Raw genomic sequence first — 20,901 nt, forward strand, 5'->3', positions numbered from 1 at the left:
AAGTGGTGAGCTGGATTAGCCCCTATCACAAAAATGAGTGAGATACCCGAGTCGGGCACTCTTAAAGTAGTTAAATGACGATGGAGCGTCCCGCAGCTATGTGCCGCAATATCTACCTCAGCCATATCGAGTAGAAAAGAACAACTTATAGCGTGGCAGCGCAATAGGGTAGTGTTGGAAATGGCCCTTTTTGCGGGGTTATCCCCAAACTTTTTGCTTCTTCCTCCCTTGTTTTTCCTGACCTGTGGTTGTTGGCAATAGGACTCTGAGCACTTTACCACCGCTGATCAGGGCTAAAGTGCACATGCTCTCTCTGTAAATTATTACTGTGATTGGTTATCCATGATTGGCATATTTGTTTTACCTGTAAAGTCCCTAGTAAAGAGCACTGAGTGTGCCAGGGATGGTAATTCAAATGCTACTAGTGGGCCTGCAGCACTGATTGTGCCACCCACATGAGTAGCCCTAAAAAGGTGTTTCAGGCCTTCCACCGCAGTGCTTGTGCGCAGTCTGTGAACTGCCATGTTGTCCTGGCCAGTGTACACACTGACCAGGCCTGACCCTTCCCTTTTCTTACACATTGGACACCCCTATGGTAGGCCCAAGGTACCCCCCCTGGGCAGAGTGCAGTGTATGAGATAGGTAGGACATGTACTAGTGTGGGTGACATGTCCTGTTATTGAAATACTGCCAAATTCGTCTTTTCACTATTGAACAGCCACTTGCCCATATGATAGAATGGGGAATGCTGTGTCCCATGTGTACCTGCATATCTCCCCCATAGGAGAAAGATGGGAAGCTGAAGTCTGGTATCCCTGAACTCAGAATTTGATAACGCATCTATTAGGAAAGATGGTTTTTAAATTCCGTGTTGGAAAATAGCACTTTTAGAAAGAGGCTATTTTCCTGTTCAACCTTTCTGTGTGCCTGTTTGTGTATTGACTGTCTGGTTTGTGAGTGACAGGAGCTGGGGTGGCTGCAGGAGGCTGGGGGGTCAGCCCTAGGCTGAATAGACCTTTCTACACTTAGAGTGGTGGGAGGAGTTGCACCTGGGCCTCAATAGGACTGTGCCTGCCTTACAGAGTGCTGGCTCCACCTCCTGCAGTGCGTCTAATAGCCCTAGCCCACACTCACAAAGGAAGAAGACCTGCCCAGGCTGAGGGCATCCAGAACTGGTTGGGACTGGATCCTGGACCCCCTCAAACATGAAGAACAAAGACTTTTGGGGTATAAGAGTAAGACCTGAAACCCCTGTAATTTAGACTACTTTTCCCAAGAGGAATCCCTGCCAAAGAAGATCAGCTGAAGAGACTGGAAAGGAAGACTGCCCTTGCTGTGTGTTCTGGGGCTGTCCTACAGTTTGCTATTGCCACTAAGGAAGGGGACAGGGGACTTTGCTGTGTGCTGTGTTCCCCCCACCTGCTTGAAGGAAGGACTTTGCTGTGTGCTGTGTCCAGGAATAAGTGTCTCCAAGGGCCTGAGAAGAGCTGGCCTCCTGTTATCAAACTCAGGGACACAAACGTTAGCAGAGAAAACCATCGTGCTGGCGCTGAGTGCGTGTTGCTGCTCACTACCTGGGACCTCGTGACCTTGACCCTGCCTGCCTGCGTGGAATTGACTCGGTGTGCTTTCGGCACACAGTGGGGCACCGTGGGAGATCGGCCGTGCCTCCTGAGTAATTGAATCAGCGCTCAAGGGTGCGTCGCTGTCCACCACCCGACGCCGTCACCAGAGGGGTCGAGCTCACCGCCGCCGGCCCGGTACAGAAAAGAACCGAAGCGCTGTGCCAGAAACAATCACAGCTGCTGGCCCGGGAGCTTCATCGGCACTGATTCTCTTCACCCGCCTCCATCACGACAAGCCGCGCTAGGATTGGCTCCCAGCGTCACGGGTTGCCTAGTAGCGAGGGGCTCATCCGTTACTGGCGCCACACCGAGATCCAGGAAGCGGAGTGCCCCGGCGATTGCCTGTGCAAGTCGGAAGGAGACCGCGCACCAAGGTAACAGCTCCGATCAAGTGATGGAGTCGAGTAGTGTTGCCATTGGGGACAGGGTGTGTGGGTCTCCAGGAGAGCATTCTCGGCCTCCCGCTTCCCAGTGACTGAAAGGGGCAGCCTGGGGCCAGGGGCACTATTCAAGGACCGCGTCCTTTGTTGTGGCTGGGCGCGCTTGCATTTGGGAACTAATGAAGTGAGCAAACAAGTGTAACCCGGTCTGTGTTACATCGGGGACCAGATTAATAATAATAATAATAATAAAGGGGCTTGTAAAGCGCATGGTGACGCCATCCCGGCGTGTCCCCGCGCTGTGGAGAAAAGTCAGGGCCAAGAGAGGGAAGTTAAAGAGAAAACAGATGGGTTTTTAAAAGTTTTCTGAACAAGGTCTCTGAATCCGCTAGCCTGATATTCATGGGGAGAGAGTTCCATTCTTTGGCAGCCATGACACGAAAAGAACAGCCACCCATTCTGGCTTTCTTGACGCGGGGAATTTTAAGCAATCCAGTTCCCCCAGAGCGGAGAGTTCTGCTAGGCTCGTAGGGGATAGCCAGATCTGTCATGTAAAGGGGAGCTTTGTGTGAGATGATCCTATAGCACATTAGAAGTGCTTTAAATAGGACTCTCTTTTTTATGGGGAGCCAGTGCAGAGTGGCTAGGGCTGGCATAGAGGCTGATCTTTTCGGAAGTCTAAGGACTAGGCGTGCTGCTGTATTTTGGAGTACTTGAAGTCTCCTGAAGTTTTTTTGTGTAGTTCCGAGCAGAAGCACATTACCATAGTCTATCCTCGAGGTCACTAGAGCTTGAGTCATAGTGCGCCTGGCTTCAAGAGGGAGAAGGTCTAGGGTACGGTTCAAGGTCTTCATCACCCCGAAGCATTTCCCTACTACTTTGTGTACATGGTTGTCATAAGAGAGTCTGGGATCAACCCAGATCCCCAGATTCTTAGCTGCTTTGCAGGGAGTGGGTAGCGGCCCCAAACACGATGGCCACCACTCCTTAGTCCAGCTCGCGTCCCTTCCTCCAATTACCAGAACCTCCGTTTTTGAGCCATTTAGCTTCAGGCAGTGCTGGGTCATCCAGCCTGCCAGAGCCTGCATGCAGGTTTTAAAGTTGTTAGCATCAATGGAGGGTGCTTGGGACAGGGAAATGAGGAGTTGGGTATCGTCGGCATATGAAACTAATTCAATGCCGAACGATTCAACCACTTCAGCCAAGGGGGCCATGTAGAAATTGAACAGGGTGGGGCTCAGGGCGGAGCCCTGAGGTACCCCCTGTTCTAAAGCTATGCTATTAGAGCGATGCATGCCTCTCTGAACCTGGAAGCAGCGGTTGGTGAGAAAGGCTTTAAGCCAGCCCAGTGCTTCCTGGGTGACCCCGGCTTTGTTCAGACACTGCAGCAAGATGGAATGTGTCACAGTGTCGAACGCGGCACTAAGGTCAAGCATAATCAATGCCATAGTCTGGCCCTCATCCGCGCCTGCTCGTAAGGTTTCGGTAGCTCTCAGAAGGGCGGTTTCAGTAGAATATCCTGCCCTAAACCCAGATTGAGAGCTGTGGAAGGCATTATTAGACTCTAGATGGGCCATGAGTTGGCTGTTAGCTATTTTTTCGGCCACCTTCGCCAGATACGGTAGCAGCGAAATAGGCCGAAGATTTTCTAGGATATCCTGACTTAAGTTCGGTTTTTTCTTTATTGGAAGTACAATGGCTTGCTTCCACTCCACAGGGAGGGTGGCCGTAGAAAAGGAGAGTTGGAGAATATGTCTGAAGTGTTGTTCTAAGACTTTAAGGCTAGCTGCTAATATCTTGGGAGGGGCAGGATCTCGAGGGGAGCCTGATTTGATGCTTTTACAGATATTAATTAGAGTTGTAGTAGAAGGGACAGAGAAGCAGTATAGGCATGCCTTAGCATAAGTAATCTCCAGATTCTCAGTAAAGTCAGAGCCCAAGGGTAGATCCTTAGAGAAGTTTGCATAGATGTTGGTGATTTTGCTGGCAAAGTATTTAGCAATATTATTGCATGATTCAACAGAGTCACTCTGGGCATTGCTCTCATTAGATACTACCGAGATTTCTTTAAAAATTTTAAAGAGCTCTTTTGAGGAGTTCTCAGCCTCTCCAATGCGGGTCTTATAATAAAGTGCTTTAGCGGAACGAATAAGTTTATAGTATCCCGCTTGTGCTTTTTTATATTGGATTTTGGCTGTGGGGCAAAATTTAATGCGCCATACACGTTCCAGTTTTTTACATGCAGATTTTGCAACCTGAAGTTCAGAAGTAAACCACGGGGAGGGTTTTCTCAATTTCTTATTAATTACTGACCTACGGGTAGGAGCAGTATTATCTAGGGCAGCTAGGACACAGTTCTTAAGGCATGTATATGCAGCCTCACAATCGGACCCTCCAGGAGGTCCTGCCGCTTCAAGATTGTCGATAAAGGTGTCTAAGTTGAAGTTTTTCCACTTTCGACATTGGTAAATCTGCGTACTATCACTCCTAGTTTCAGACTCGGACACCCATATTCGTAAGGGAATGACAAAGTGGTCAGACCAGGGAACGGGTATTGGAGGAAGCGCTTCTACTCCATTCCAGTTGCCAAATATGGGGTCGAGCAGGTGACCTTGTCTGTGAGTAGGCTCTTGGTTTTTAAGAGTAAGCTGCAGGGAGAGTAATTCATCTTTTATACAGGAGGCATCCTTGTCTTGGACATCATCAAAATGAATGTTCATGTCGCCGAGTACCAGGAGTCTGGATTTCCTCAAGGCGAGATGTGCTGTCGCCTCTACTAGACTAGTTGTAAAATCAAACAGTCTACCTGGGGGTCTGTATATAAGAATACCTGATAGGGAGTGTTGGGGCCCCAGTGAGATAGTAAATGAAGCAGCTTCGCAGTGGTCAGTTGTCAGGGGGAGTAAGGAGCATTCCAGTGGGACTCTAACAGCAATAGCTATTCCTCCACCCCGACTGTCTTGCCTGTCAAGTCTTGCGAGAGAATATCCAGGAGGCATCGCCTCTATGATGTCTGGGTCAGAGTGTTCGCCGAGCCAGGTCTCAGTTAACATCAAAATATCAAGTGCTTCATCCTCAAGTAGATTGTAAACTTGGGTGCAGTGTTTACTGAGAGATCTACAGTTAAGCAGAGCGGCTTTTATCAGTTTTTTAGGGGGGACTGTTATGGAGGCCACCTCAGGAGTAAAAGGGCACATAGAACAGTTGTGAACTGATAAAGCCCTCATAGAGTGTAGACAGGGTAGTGTTATATCGGGACGGAAATTCAACAAAGTTTGTTTATCGTACCGTAAGTGGCGGGGTTTGGTAGGCCAGGGTGTATAGCCCCGCGCCCCGTCCGGCCGCGGACGGGCGCAGACGGGCTGGACTTTGGCTCGACTTCGGCGCGCTTCCGGCGCGCCCGCTGCACGCGTCCGCTGCGCGGTCGCTGGCCAACACACATTTATAGGCAGTGGGGGCCACTAGAGCGCTAACCTGGCCGCTCGAGCCCGGAAGTGCTGGCTCCTCCTCACCCTCCGCAACAATCGCCCAGAAATGGACGCGGCGGACCGGGGCGGGAGTCGGCAAGGAAGTGGGTGACAGAACAGAAGGTGAACACACAGAACTTATTAAAATTTAGCCTACTTGCTAAAATTAAAATATCACGCTGTGAATCAGCGCTAGCGGTGTGACACACATAAAATAAGATTCAACACAGCACGAGCGGATAGAGCCTGCCACTGCCACCGGCAAGACTCTTCTCCACAGCGCGACTGCGTGAGGCAGCGGATTAAATACACATCGCCTACAGTGCCACTAGAGCGCTAACCTGGCCGCTCGAGCCCGGAAGTGCTGGCTCCTCCTCACCCTCCGCAACAATCGCCCAGAAATGGACGCGGCGGACCGGGGCGGGAGTCGGCAAGGAAGTGGGTGACAGAACAGAAGGTGAACACACAGAACTTATTAAAATTTAGCCTACTTGCTAAAATTAAAATATCACGCTGATTAAGGACAACGTCCTTCGTGGTGTTCTTCGGGTACAGCGAGGGCATTGTAAAGGAACACCCGTTTTTGGGGAAGGAAATTTTGTGTGCAAAATGGCTGTTAGTAGTAAACGAGTACCTTGGTGAAAGGGACTTGCCGCATGTCAACAACCAGAGTTTGGCATTCAAGAGAACAGCCCGTTTATTTTTAAACAAAGAGCATTTCTAAGGTGAACTCTGAGCATACAAAGGTTATTATTGCTGAGAGAACTGCGAATAAGACAAACAACAACACAAAAGAGCCAGTGATTTTTGATGTAACTTTATTTATATGTATGTGCATTCTTCTGACGATTTGATCTGCCCTAAGCTATATAGAGATAGTGATATTTTTACAACAACCTGTGTGGTGTACATTTGTGGTGCTTCATTGTGTTACTGTGAGTGTTGGTGCCAATACTTTACACATTGCCTTGGGAATAAGCCTGTCTGCTCGTGCCAAGCTACCAAGGGGGTGAGCAGGGGTTATCAACAGTGTGTGTTTCCCCCTTACCCTGACTAGAGTGGTGGTTTCTGCCTGGCTTTGACGCAAGCCTCAACCAACCAGAAATCCCATTTCTAACAGGTAGCAATTCAAAAGAACCATAAAACCATTTAATGTATCAAGCTTGAAATAAAACCTATAAAAATGTCAATATAGGTAGGTAATGCTGTCACAGCTGTTTACCAGAAAACAGATGCGAGGGTATCATGGACAAGCACAAGTATTACTAAAGTGCCTTGTATATAAGAACCAGACCAAACATTAGGTGCGGCATGTTGCAGGGATTCTGCACATGCACAGAACTATGCGCAGGAAACCAGGACCTCAGTGTGTAGTGGTGTAGTACCAAAAGACCCACCTCGGTGCCCAGAAACCCAATCCGACTAGCTATAGTGTCTCATTCGTTCTCCGTGCTACAGCGAAGCTACCAATGATTAGACATCCTAGAACATGCTACTCCGTCCCTCTCAGGATACGTGGGAATAAGAACACTCTTTCGTTCAAACTCTCGTACTTGTCCACAACATGAGTAAATAGAGCCAAAGAATAGTTTAAAATGTTTATTTTAACTAACATGCTCTATAATGCAGTACACTAGCCAATTCTAGCAGCAATATGCATAAGATCAAACAAGTCAGCATTGTTACAATTCCATATAGAACAAAAGGGGAAATCATACTATAATGATGGTGGAAACAGGTCTATAGTGCCTTGTCACCCTCCCTGTGCTAGAAGCTAGTTTATTATAACTATAGAAGACCTCCAGGCTTTGTCAGGGGGACCCCAAACCTCCAAGTTCAGATGCAGGAATTTACATCACCGGACGAGCACAGCTCTTCTATCCTGGAAAGCATTTCTCCAAGTGTCTTAACATGCATGCAAGGCAATATTAAAAGCACCAGATTACCAGGTTTGCAGCTGTGTTCTATGTTATGGCTAGGGACGTGAGACTGACCAAAGCAAATCAACTAACTTATGCTAACTTACTAATCTCCGCAGGTGTGTCCATATCCTTACTACAACTGGAGGAAACAAAAAGTTGAAAGAGAAGTTGAGCAAGTGTGTTAAAGCCAGGGAAATAGTGTCTATCAGTCTCTGGAATACTCTGGTTAGACAATGATCTCTGTGAGAGCCAAATTTGGCCAACAGCACGAGCATTTGGGTTGTAGCCTAATTAATATCTCAATTGGAATTTATAACAGGAGAATCAACCAACTCGAACTTGGCAGAGAAAGTAGTGTGGTATTATTAGGAGACAACAAAATGGCAGCATAAAGTTTCTGAATGTTATTATTAAAATGAATAGACAGTGTATCGGAAAACTGTTGGAGTGGAGTGACGGTACATTGATACATTTTAAAGAGAGTTCAAGAGGAGGTGGATGAACCTGAGATTATAGCATTATAGTAGATGGTTTAAGCTTTCATAAGCAATCTTTATAATGATGTAACTGGATTTTATAGAGGTGCAGATCATCTTCCTTATATCAGTGGCACCAGGCTCTTTCAGTCTCTAAAGGTTTTAGCTTTTCAGACAGCAATACTGATAAGGAACATGGGTCTGAGATACAACTGCAGTCTCAGTTCTCTTCTATTTAGGAGCAGTATTGTGGATAACGGCTGACAAGGCTTCGTTGAAAAGGCTAACTAATTATGGTTTCTCTATGACCAAATGACAGAAAAAGTTTGCAGCCTGCTTAGTGTTCATTTTGTCCCACAAGATGTATGGGACAGCTTTGAGGTGGGTGTTGACACTGCTTGGGGTATTGTCAGTTTGGATGTTAAACTGTGCAAGAGAACGTTCCAACCATCCAAGAGGGGTGGAAGATTCAAAACAAGTCAAAAGTGAGGGGTTAAAAATTAATTAGGTCAGGAGTATGGCCAGTCCTGTGACTGGGAAGGTTTATGATATGCAAGAGATCTAAGTTTGACATTTATTAAAAAAGATTGTGGGTGTACCTGAGAGAGGAATCATACTAGAGATTAAAAATACCCGGCACAATTAATTTAGATTAATAGATAGATTGGGGGACGCTAGGTGGCGCACTTGCGAATGGCTGCCTTCGTGTAGGGCTCCCGCAGTCCGGCGGCAATTATCCGATTATTTTTCCTAAAAAGGCAGGTGTGGGTGCTGTAATCACACACGAAGACTGAGAGTGGGTCCCGACACTGGCTGGCTTGGATTGGGAGCGGTGCGAGACGCATTTGGAGGTACTGCGCCGGTGTGGCAGACGACGTGCTGAGACTCTGCCGGGGGCACTGCTGGGATTGGGGACAGAGAGGCTTCCCCCCCCCCTGGGAGGACTGGAGGCATTTGAAGTGCCGGGGGCTGCGGATGCGAGGACCGCGTTTGCCCGGATGCTGCATGAATCTATCGACGGTGTGGTGGAGGCGCATATACGCGGGGAACTTGGTCTCTGCAGGTTGGTCCGGAGCGTTGAATCGTTGGCCCCCTCCTCCCTCACCAGAGACATTGGCGTATTGAGGAGGATCCCCGGGTGAGGGGGTGGCATTGCCTGTGAATGCACTCGGAGGGAGTGGCGGAGCTGGACTGGCGGACTGGTACTGGGACCGTGGTGCCTGCGATAGAGTGACCTCGGCGGGTGTGGGAATCAGTAATAACACTCCGCAAGGGAAGAATACCGAGGCCAGGACTGGTGCCCTTGCAGACGCTGCGGTGGTGTGTTGGGCTGGGCGGGTTGAGGCGCCTGCGGCCTCATTTCCCGGACTGGCCAGTGTGATTGTGGCCGTGACGCTGTGCACTAGGATGGGTATCTTTGGAGAGGCCTGAGGAGCAGCGTGAGATACACGTGGGTTCATTGCTGTACGACGCGCGCATTGGCATGCTGAAGCTGGATAGCGAAGCTGGGAGGTTGCTGGTGGGCCTTGGCGCCATTACTGTTTGTGAGGTGGGTGCGTCCCCTTAGCAATCACAGTTGGTGAAGGTGGAGTGCACTGTCCTGTGCATTGGCGCCGCTAACTACACTGGTGGCAGCAGCAGTGCCCGGCCTGTGGACCTGAGGCTTGGGAGTGGGGTCGCACTGGCAGCCTACCCTCTGTTGAAGCTGGAGTATCCTCTCCCCCCCTTGCTACCCCCTGCTGCTTGTAGCATATTGGGACTGCTGGCTAGTGAATTTCAGAGTGCACATCATAACGGTGCACTATACTGTACGGCCTGCCGTTCAAAATGGGCAGAACGGATACGCCCAAGCTCACGTTTGATTCCAGCAAGAAGGCAACCAAATCTGGGGAGGTACTTCACAGTCCGGATGGTGCGAGCGGAGCTACGGGGGATTCGCCAGACGCAGCGACTAACCTACAAGATGTTTTGCGTGAGATGCGCCAAGGGTTTGCGACGATTGCTGACAAAGTAGATGGGATGTCGTCGCGTATGGATGCAGTGGTGCATAAATTGGATGCTCATGAGGAACGCCTGAAGGGAGCGGAGCAGCGGATATCGGACTCGGAGGACACAATGACACAACACACCTCGCAGCTCTCCAGAATGGACAACCTGCTGCGAGTTATTGCGGCCAAGAACGAGGATTTGGAGGCGAGAAGTAAGCGCAATAATGTACGCATTGTAGGGATTCTGGAGACGACAAATGTGGGCAAAATGGAGGAGTATGTAGAGAAGATGTTGCTAGCGGCGATTGGATCTGACGCTTTTTCCCCCCAATTTATAGTGGAGAGGGCGCATCGTGCCCTGGTCCCTAGACCAAAACCGGGTGCGACTCCTAGGCCCATCATAGCCCGACTGCTGAATTATCGGGATCTGGACGCGGCTCTGAGGGCGGCATGCGGCACGCGCTCACTATCATATGATGGAAACTCCTTCACGTTGTACCCGGATTTCACTCCGATGGTCCAAGAGGAGCGTCGGAAATTTCGAGCTGTAAAGGCCAAGCTGCGGAACTTGCAACTGGACTATGCAATCCTCAGCAGGAGGAGGGTTTTCTCAAGCACTGCAAGCGTGCTCACAAGCCTGTTGCTGTGGCGGACGTCGAGCTGGAACCACTGCACGGGGAGATGGTGGATGGTGAACAGTGAGTGGGGTGAACATTGATCGTATACTGTACTGATGGGATAAGTGAGTACTTTGCACGAGCGATGAGAATGGTGACCTCGGCTGAGTCATACATTATCCCGAACTCAGTATTCTGATTGTCAATTGAGTTTTTGTGAGCTGGGGGAAATGGATGGGAATGTTGATAACCCCACATTATTTGAAGCTTCCCCGGCTACACGGTGTATGTTTCTCTGTTCTAGTCTATAGTTAGTACTGAGTGTGGATGGGGTACCTCAGTTGCCTATTGATATAACGCCGGACACCCCTCTGTGTCACCAAGCCAGACTACAACTCCATTGTGAGTTTGGCGAGGATGAGGGGGAATTAGTGGTGCCACCTAGATATGATCCCCGAAGGGAAATACCCCAGAATCTATTTGGGATGTGAGGAAATGACTAGCCCTTGTTCTTGGGGCAATTGTGGGAGGGAAGGGGAGGGAACATGGCTGGCAGGTTGGGGTTTGCTTCAGTGGGAGGGGGGAGGGTATATGGGATTCAATGACGGGTCGGATGTTTGGACTTTGGTTACGGGGGAAGGGGATTTGGGACCGATGTGGGGTTTTTGTCCACAGAGGAGGGAGGTGGCAGAAGTTTATTGGTATGCTGCTTTGATTTTTCAGGAGGGTCCGATGCTGAGGTTGCTGTGGCTTCTATTGCTAAACACACGGGTTCATGGTACATGAGATGTACTTTATGTCCTGGGGTTAATCGGAATGTGGGGAGTTGGGGAATGATGGCTGATGATACAGTACGGATGGCGAAAATCACAGTCTTATCATGGAATGTACGAGGTTTAAATGATGCCCGAAAATGCAGAAGGGTAATGGCCTATTTAGAGCAGCATCAGGTACAAATCGCATTATTGCAGGAAGCGCACCTTCGTCCCCGACCAACATATGCCTTGGCTAGCAAATGGGCGGCGGTACGGAGTTTCTCCTCGTATTCAGGGTATGCCAGAGGGGCAGCGACCTTAATCAAAAGGACGGTGCCTTTTGTGAAACTAGGGGAGCATACAGATGCAGAGGGGAGATTTGTCCTGTTATGGGGCAGGCTTGGCACTGACACAATCACGATAGTAAACTGTTATGGTCCTAACGTGGATTCGCCCACCTTTTGTCACACAGCTGTGGGGAAAGATATTGAACACTGGCTCCATGCATATTATATGGGGTGGGGACTTTAATGTTACACTGGTCCCGGGAATGGACAGGTCTGATGGCGGTCCCCAGTACAATAAAAATGTGCAGGATGCTCTAGCGGGTATACTGGAGGAAGGGGGATTGATTGATAGTTGGAGGTTCGTGCATGCTGGGCTTCGGGAGGGTACACACTTTACAATGTATGCTAACACATGGGCCAGACTTGATTACTGTTTTTTGTCTCGTGGACTGGTGTCGGACTTGGGTAGAGTCACGCATCTGCCACGGTCATATTCGGATCATTGTCCGGTTCTGGTTCAGGTAGCAGTACCGGGCTATGGGAGGGCTGCCCCACCTTGGCGTATGCAGCCCACGGCCCTTTTGGATCCGCTGTTTAAAACGGAGCTGGGAGAGGAGATCGCAGAGTTTTTTCCCCGCAACAAAGGTTCGGTAGCTAGTGTAGACACCATCTGGGAAGCGTTTAAGGTGACGGTCAGGGGATACTACATTTCGAAGAGCTTCGGGGTACTGAGAGATATACGGGGGGCGCTTAGGAAATTGGAGATGGAACTTAAGGAACTGGAAACTAGGATGGACCGGGAGTCGATGGGCTCCATTCATAAGGAATTTAGAGAGAGGCTCACGCAGTATGAAAAGGAGGCGGATAGAGAGGCTAAATTCAGAGGTAAATATTGGCAGGCTCGAAGATATTGCGAGGGTGAGAGACCGGGGCGCGCATTAGCAGAGATTACTCAACACCCGCGTTGCACTTCACACATATTGAAGATACACACATCGGACGATGTAACGCATCAGGATACGAAGGGTATGTTAGGCCTATTCACTGCACATTATGAGGAGCTCTATGCTGCGCATAGCGCTGGGGAGGTCGAATTTGGGGATTTTCTGGATGATGTGGCGTTGTGTTGGCTGAGTGATGACCAAAGGCAGTTCCTTGGAGCCCCGTTTGAACTTGATGAAATCCGAGAAGCAATTATGTCCCTTAATAATGGTAAGGCGACAGGCCTGGATGGGCTACCGGCGGAATTTTATAAATGTTATATCGATATTATGGCCCCAGTACTCAAGGGGGTTTATGAGGAGTCTCTGGAGGTGGGAATTTTGCCGGGGTCAATGAGGGAGGTGGTTATTACCTCTTTGCTGAAGCCGGGCAAGGACCCTGCTGACAGCGATGCGTATAGGCCACTCCCTTTGATAAATTGTGACGCTAAGATATTGGCGAAGGTACTGGCCAATCGGCTTTCTTTACTAATGACTAAGATAGCCCTTCCGGACCAGTCCGGGTTTGTTCCGGGGAGATCTACGGCCAGTAATTTGCATACCTTATTCTCACTGCTCCACACAATATCGCCAGAATTGCCGGTGGCTGCTATATTTCTTGACGCCACCAAGGCATTCGATTTGGTTGAGTGGAACTATCTGTTCGCTATTCTGTACAGGATGGGGTTTCCGAAGATATTCGTGGCATGGATAAGGTTGCTTTACACTGACCCGAAGGTGAGAGTACTGATTAATGGTGAGATGTCGGACCCGATTTCATTAACCAGAGGTACCAGACAGGGTTGCCCACTGTCCCCATTACTGTTCGCGATAGCGATTGAACCGTTAGCATGCCGTATCCGACAGCTGCACAAGCAAAGTGCTTTTAAGTGTGTCCAACGCCAAATAGATGTGTCACTTTATGCGGATGATTTAACGTTGTATGTGGTGGATCCGCAAATTAACCTCAATCCGTTGCTCGGAGAATTTTTGGTGTTCGGTCGATTGTCTGGTATACAAATCAATTGGAAGAAGTCGCAATTTTTTCCTCTGACCCCTGCGGTAGTCCGCTATTCATTGGACTATCCGATTGAAGGGTGTGATTCGGATCTTCGTTATTTAGGGATCCAGATATCACAGATTAGGGAGGAGACGTTGAGATTGAATTATGGTACTGCCATCACTAAACTGTCAGAGGATGTGACGCGGTGGATCTCTTTACCTTTTACCATGGCTGTTAGAGCCTCACTGATTAAAATGGTGGTATTGCCCCGCTTTTTATATTTGTTCCAGAACGTCCCGTATTATCCGGGGGCTTTTTTTTCCCGGACGCTACGTTCGGAGCTGATTAGATTATTCTGGGCTGGGAAGCAACCTAGATTAGCGTGGTCGATTATTACCCAGCCCTATAGCGTTGGGGGATTTGATGTCCCTGATTCTTTAGCCTATTACCTGAGCGCTCAAACCCAGTTCGCATACCACTGGTTTGCACCTACACCATTCATGCCGCAGCTGGCTGTGGAGGACTGGATAGTTCGGCCTCTGCCACTGAGGGGCGTTATTCAGGGCCCAGTAAGTGCGATTGAGACGCCGGCTACTATGGTGACATGCACGATAGATGCGTGGCAACGGATCCTGCGCAGGATCGCCCTTAAGTTCTTATATGCACCGACTTTGCCGTTGGTTTACCACCCGAGTCTGTCAGTGTTGCAGGAAGGGGGGTTCCGGGGGATGTGAGCTAAGTTGAAGATCCGGTACTGGGGCGATTTATTTCTGAATGGTCAGTTCAAAACGAAGGACCAATGGTTTCAGGGATATCAGCCTACACCACTCAACATATTTTATTATATCCGGCTGAGGCAGGGGCTGTGGGCTGTCATACCGCAATTTCTGGAGGAACCTGACATAGTACTGCCTTTGCAGGTTTTGCTTACTTCCGCGGATGGTAGGCATCTAGTCTCACACCTGTACCAGAGTATCCGGGAGCAAAGTGGGAGTAGAGAGTGTAGAGCGCTCGAGCAGTGGAGGGTGGATATAGGCAGAGACATTACGGAGGCGCAGTGGGCGTATTGTTGCGTGCTCACTTCACAGATCTCGGCCAGTTGCAGATTACGGATTATCCATTATAAGTTTTTGCAAAGATTGTACTGCACGCCTGAAAGAAAGCTGCGGTTTCGCCTATCGGACAATGACAGATGTGAGCGTTGCCACTCGGAAGGGGCCGGGTTTTTGCACTTGGCATGGCTGTGTCCATGGGTGTCTGATTACTGGACGCAGGTCCACACAGCACTGACGGCTATGTTGGGCGACACGGTGGACCGAGACCCGCTAATGATGCTACTGGGATATACTATGCAGATACCCAAGGTGAATCGGAAATTTGGTAACATTGCACTTTTACTGGCGAAACTGAGGGTTGCATGTCGGTGGGGGAGGGGCCGTGCACCGAAATTTAAGGAGTGGATAGCTGATTTACTATATTGTCAAGAACAAAACACAATATATGCCTACACAAAGCCATTAAGTAGTAGGGCCAAAGACATATGGGATCCGTTCAGAGCATACCTGGCAGCTAATGCCAATTCAGATGAAGATGGAAATCTGGAAGCAGCGGGTACTAGTCCTGCCAATATAGCATGAAGTTAGGAGCAGTTAGCATGGGATCTGCTGTGTAGAGGTGTCAGTTTGGTGGAGAGTGGGGTACATTGTTGAGATGCTCTACCTAAGGGATGCATTATAGCGTTGGTAGCTCTGAAGATGATGCGGGTTTGGAGAGTCGGTATGTGCAGTGCGGGGGCTACCATAGGAGTTGCGGAGGTGAGGGGACCTGGTATAACTATCACCGGCTGGGATGTCGTAGGTGGACCAATGGGGTGGGAGGCATAGTCTGTGCTGCAGGAATTGTGGAATGTGTCATTGTCGTATAGCCCATTTTTGCTGCCTATATTCGAGATTTCTGGGGTGGGAGCTACTTCTAGGCGTATGGCCCATCAGGTTTGAGACCCCGTTCTGTTGGTGGCTACAGCTGGGTGCCCGGCAGAGCTACAGCAATCCCGACCTTCTGTTTAGCATAGGAATTTTGGACACTAATACCCCAAGATTGTCTTCGCTGTTACTACACAGTGCAGGAGCGTAAAGGGGAAACAAAAATAACTTCGTGGACCTTGGACTGATGAGCAGCAAACAGTGATGGTATACAGGATGTGTTGCAGGGTCTTGCCTCCGGACCTCCGGGTTGTCGGTCATGTGGCTGTGTATCTCTGTGATGGTAAAAGGGGGGCATTATAGACTGTAGCCGGCCCGTGAGGTTGTAGGCGTGAGGCTGTGCTGCTGTGGAATGCTGTAATAAAGGTCTTTGAAATCAAAAAAAAAAAATTAAAAAAAAGATTAATAGATAGATTGAGTCTGATTAGTGTAATCTGTATGGGTAAGGTTTTGTTCAGAAGGGATAGCAGCTACAATTTCTGGGGCTGAGAACTCATGTAACCAAGTTACCATTAGGATAAAAACACAAACTTTTAAGTAATTAAGGAGCCCAAAAAGTGTGTTTGTATACATAGATAAGGATTTGTGGTTCAGTCCCTTATTGGAAGGTGCTTTAGTCTCTTAAAATAATATGCTATTGAATGTAACACAGAGAGAGAGAGAGAGAGAGAGCGATCACAGTCTGTGTTCAGGCAGCAAAGTATGAAAGTAAATCTAGATTTTGTTTATTCCTAAATTGGTTATACATTCACAAAAAATTTATTTGCATCTGTCAGTTTAAACACACAAACCACAAATAACTTTGTGAATAAGGCCCTTTTAATTCATCAACAAAGGCACAACTGACCGTGAAAGACATTATTCTACAGAAAAGTAATTGGAGCAGTCTTGGGCCAATTGCTGATTCATCAAAGAGCATTTGATCATGAATTATTTTTCGGGTGAAGCATAACTTATCTACCCTGAAATGCCCCCAATCATTTTTAATTTCCAGGTCTACTGACCTGAGAAAGGAAGGAAGATTGGAAACTCTCAAAAAGCTGGTCTTTTTTAAAGAATGTATGTGTTTCCTTCTGATTATGAAGGTGGGGATGGGTAACCTAAAAGCCTATATTAAGCCAACCGAAGCAATGTGGATGCATGCAAGCAAAGACAGCTGCTCCAAGTGTTTGTGAAGCATACATATTCAAGCCTCTCCTTGCTGTGGGGATGGATCTGTACATGTACAATGCACAAATTCACAACTCATATCTTATGGATCTATACTAAGACTTAATGGTATAAGCAGGCAGGCCGCATGCAATATTTACATCTTCCAAACTGCTACGTCATAGCTTCTGTGACTTATTTTCAAAGGTGAGGCCATGTCGATGGTATGGGATTTGTGATGGACCACATTTGTTCTGTGGCACTGAGAATAGAAGATGAGGCAACTCAAGGCATTGGTCACCCTGTGCCCCAAAATATGCACAGGAAAGAGATGGAACTGCAGCAGCAGAATAGGTCGCGGGAAGACTCATTAGTCCTAATGTAACAAATTTGGCCTTCGAGGTGGAAATATGTGATGAGCAGCTGTCACTTTCAGAATAACCACTAACCTGGTTATTGCCCGAATCTACAGAAATGAAGAGGAGTCCCCCATGCTCCCTGAAGGTAGTGCTGAGAAGAGGTAGAAACATCACTCAATCATAGACCACTCTCCTCTGAGAGACGGGGGAAAAATTCAAAGAAAGACCACACCGCTTCTTCTCAGCAAGAAGAGACAGGTCACAACAGGGTGTAGAACATAAGGAGTGGGTAACTGTAAAGGAGACAACCAGACAACCTATTAGTATATCCTAATACCCCTACTCAGAATTATTATTATCTAGTTCTAGTGCATGTCATCTTTGAGCGAAGATCCACCAACCAAAATTATAAGTCTCTCACTCCCTCCTTGAAGTGAAGACATCAGGAGTTGTAATCACTCCTTGTAGAGCGCTTACGATCCGTGATTGGAATTCTCATGAGTCGGAAATTAGTGGGAGTTTCCAGGAAGTCCAATAAATAAAAAAGCACCAAAATAATTGCCCTGGTAATAGTTCAAATAAAAATCTGAGTCCGAATGCCAATGCGCGAGCTCTTGCTCACATGTTACTCCTCTTTAGAGGAGTGATGGGAGTCTTAAAGCCTGTCCAGTGTTGGCACGTAATCGGAGATCCAATGTGCTTCTCAGCGGAAAACAGCCAGCGGGGCAATACTCTGCAAGCCCGTTCAGTGCCGGCACACAATTGGAGCTCTAATGCGCTTCTCAGCGGGAAACCGGCAGGGGGGAAATACTCTGTAAGCCGTTTCAGTGCTGGCACACAATTGGAAATGCAATGTTCTTTGTGGCAGGAAGCCGGCAGTAGGGACCACCCTGCTCCGGCGAAGAAGAGTGAGACAGCGGTTCACTCGAGGTTTAAATAATCATAAGTCTGCAGCGGCAGGTAAGACGGGAAATAGAAACAGCCAGCCACTGTTGAAGTAGTCAAAGAAACAAGGTTCCGCAGGAACAACGGATACAGTTGGGCATGGTCATGATCCAGGAACAGTAAGCCAAGCAAGGGCTTGTTCCTGTGACGTGTCCTTTAAACTCTGATGAAGGGAGTGAGGACAAATGTTGAACCCTGGCAGAAAACGGACAACACTGTACATCTAGGGAAAACATGCGCAACAGTGATCAGATCAAAAGAGGCCAATACACTCATATAGGATATGCACCAAACAGTTAAATCCTACTCCAGGCTATAGAACAGGACGCCTGAGACCTGACAGTAGCGTGAACAGAAACATGGTGCACACTTTCACCCTAATACATGTATGGAAAAGATGGGAATTCCATTTTGCCTAGGTGCATTACAAGACATTATCTCAGGTGAAGTGGACAGAAGTGTATATTGTGATATTATTCAAGGCAAAGGAAGATACTTATCAAGAGGTGGCAGGCAGTTAAAGGAATAGGTCCCCAAGGATCCCCATGAATAGTTAAGTCTAGTAAAAGAAGCAAGGTGCAAATCAGGTAAAAAGCAGGTAAAAAGCTACCTTGAGATCCTAGAATCTCTGATCAAAGTTCATTGTTAAAACACGCCATCCCTGTGTTGGGTAGATAATAAGAAAAAGGAAAGGGGATTATACACTGCAACAAGAGAATGGTGCATGTATGACAAATAAACCATTCAAGTAAAATAACCATAATGGAACATTTAGTAGACTGTTTGGCAGGCATAGCTACTATATTGAACAATAACAATACAGCAGGCTTTTGTCCATACACTCCTTCAGCCTGATCCTTTCTTAAATCAGCAAAGAAAGGAAGTCTAAAGAAGACTAATAAACCAACTTAGGTCACCAGTAGTAACAAGATCTCCATTGCCAATGCGGTCGTTATTGTTATCACTGAAACCACTACTACCACACCGTAGCATCGAATGTATACCTGATGCATTTACAGATAGGCATCACATCATCATTTCTCTTCAATATCTTTAACCCTGCTACTTTGTTTCTAGATGAAACTAGGATTCCAAACTTTATGCAAATGACAGATGCTAGACCTAAAGCAACAAATATAGCAACGGACACAGCTCAACCCACACAAGATCCTGATGTTCCCATTGCTATATCTACCACAAAGATATGTTCTGCGTTGGCAGGTTGTATGCCAGCAAAAACAATTAACATGATGCAATCTCAAAAGACATAAAGAAGCTGTATCCAGCCAAACAAGATCCTCAATACGGTATATAGAATAGATGTCTAGCCTGAAAAAGATAAAGACATACAAAAACACGAAAAGCAGAAAAAACAAGAAAAGCAGAAGATGGTGATGTCTTGGAGAATGTATAAAGAATCTTATTAAATCTATGTGCAAATAAATGATGGTAAATTTAAAAAGAGCAGAAAAGTTGCAGAAAGAGACAGACAATGTGTGCTAATATTCAGAAAAAAGTTGATGGCATAAAGAGAACTAAAGCATCGGAGGACTGTGCTAAGGAGTCCCATCAACTGGTAGTAGGATGTATATTGAAAAAACAATCACAAATGAACAATAGTAGCATTTTGAATATCTGCAAGACAATGTCAGGTGCTGATATCAAACATTTTGCTATTACATTATTGCAAGATACAGTCTTGAAAAGTGACACAGGAATAGATCTAAGTCATATAGTGAAATGGGTACATAGGTATCAATTCAAGTTAAATCCCAATTTTAAAAAGCCTGCAGGAATCCCAGTAAGATTTGGATGTACAATGTAAAAGCTTGAATTTTGACTGGAACTTTAAAAGTTAACACGTTGCAATATCGAAGTTATACTTTCTCAATTAATCTGGCATATGTAGAATTCTGAAGAAAGGCAGTGGGAGAAAGAGGAGCCCTGTACAAAGTGGATTTTGGGGAGCACTGAGAATAATGTGGAAAAGTAAAATGGCCAATTTTAAATGACTGTTGATGTAGATGACCTAATTCGAAATTATGTGAAGAAAATAATACAAGGAGTTAAAATGATTTAGTGACTCTTGCGGGGATTGATTAAAATGGATTCACAATGGCACATAGTGGTCTAAGTGGCAATTGGGAATGTTCTCTCTCTCGAGGTAATATCAATGAATAAGAATATCAATGGGTTCTTTAAAACCAATATTTCAATTAAGTGGTTTGTATGGGGATGGGCACATGATTTGGGAGCAGAGTGGGAATGAATACAAAAAAACTCACATATCCTAAACCACAGTGGCTCAGCTGAAGCCATCTTTACAAATGGCAAACTAAATAAATAAGGTGGTGTGTGAGGGGAATGGATATTTTTTTCATTTAGCGTTAATGGCTTAATAGTGCCTCAGTGGAGATATAGTAGGTTGCACTAAATATTAAGGGCGGGCGGACAACTCCGTTCCGCCCATGGAATGTGCGGAGATTTGCCCTTCCGCGATAATAGGCGGAGAAACAAGGCAAATCTCCGCACACTCGGGCATAACGGAAGTTGGCCGCCCGCCTCCCGCCTCCCGCCCGCCTCCCGCCGCAGTCTTAAATACATTTAAAAAGCTGTTTTTAAATAACCTTACCTTATCGGCGGCGTCCCTGGGCTTCGCTCCTTCTCCATTGCTTTTTTAATGTATTTAAGACTGCGGGCGTGAGGCGGGCGGGAGGCAGGCGGGACGTGGGATGTGCGTAATGGAACTATGCGGAGAGTGCGGAGATTGGTGTCATCTCCATGCCTCTCCGCGTAGGTCCCTTACGCACATTACGCCCACCCTTACTAAATATACAAAGTTTGATATAGTATTATTATAGGAAACATATCTCCCAGAAGAAAAAGTGAAAATACATCATATTTGGCAGATAGCTTTAGAGCTGTATTTAGGCTCATTCAAGCGCTGAGGACATATGTACTAAAGC

Source organism: Triturus cristatus, chromosome 9 (genome assembly GCF_964204655.1).
Source record: "Triturus cristatus chromosome 9, aTriCri1.1, whole genome shotgun sequence".
Lineage (NCBI taxonomy): Eukaryota > Metazoa > Chordata > Amphibia > Caudata > Salamandridae > Triturus > Triturus cristatus.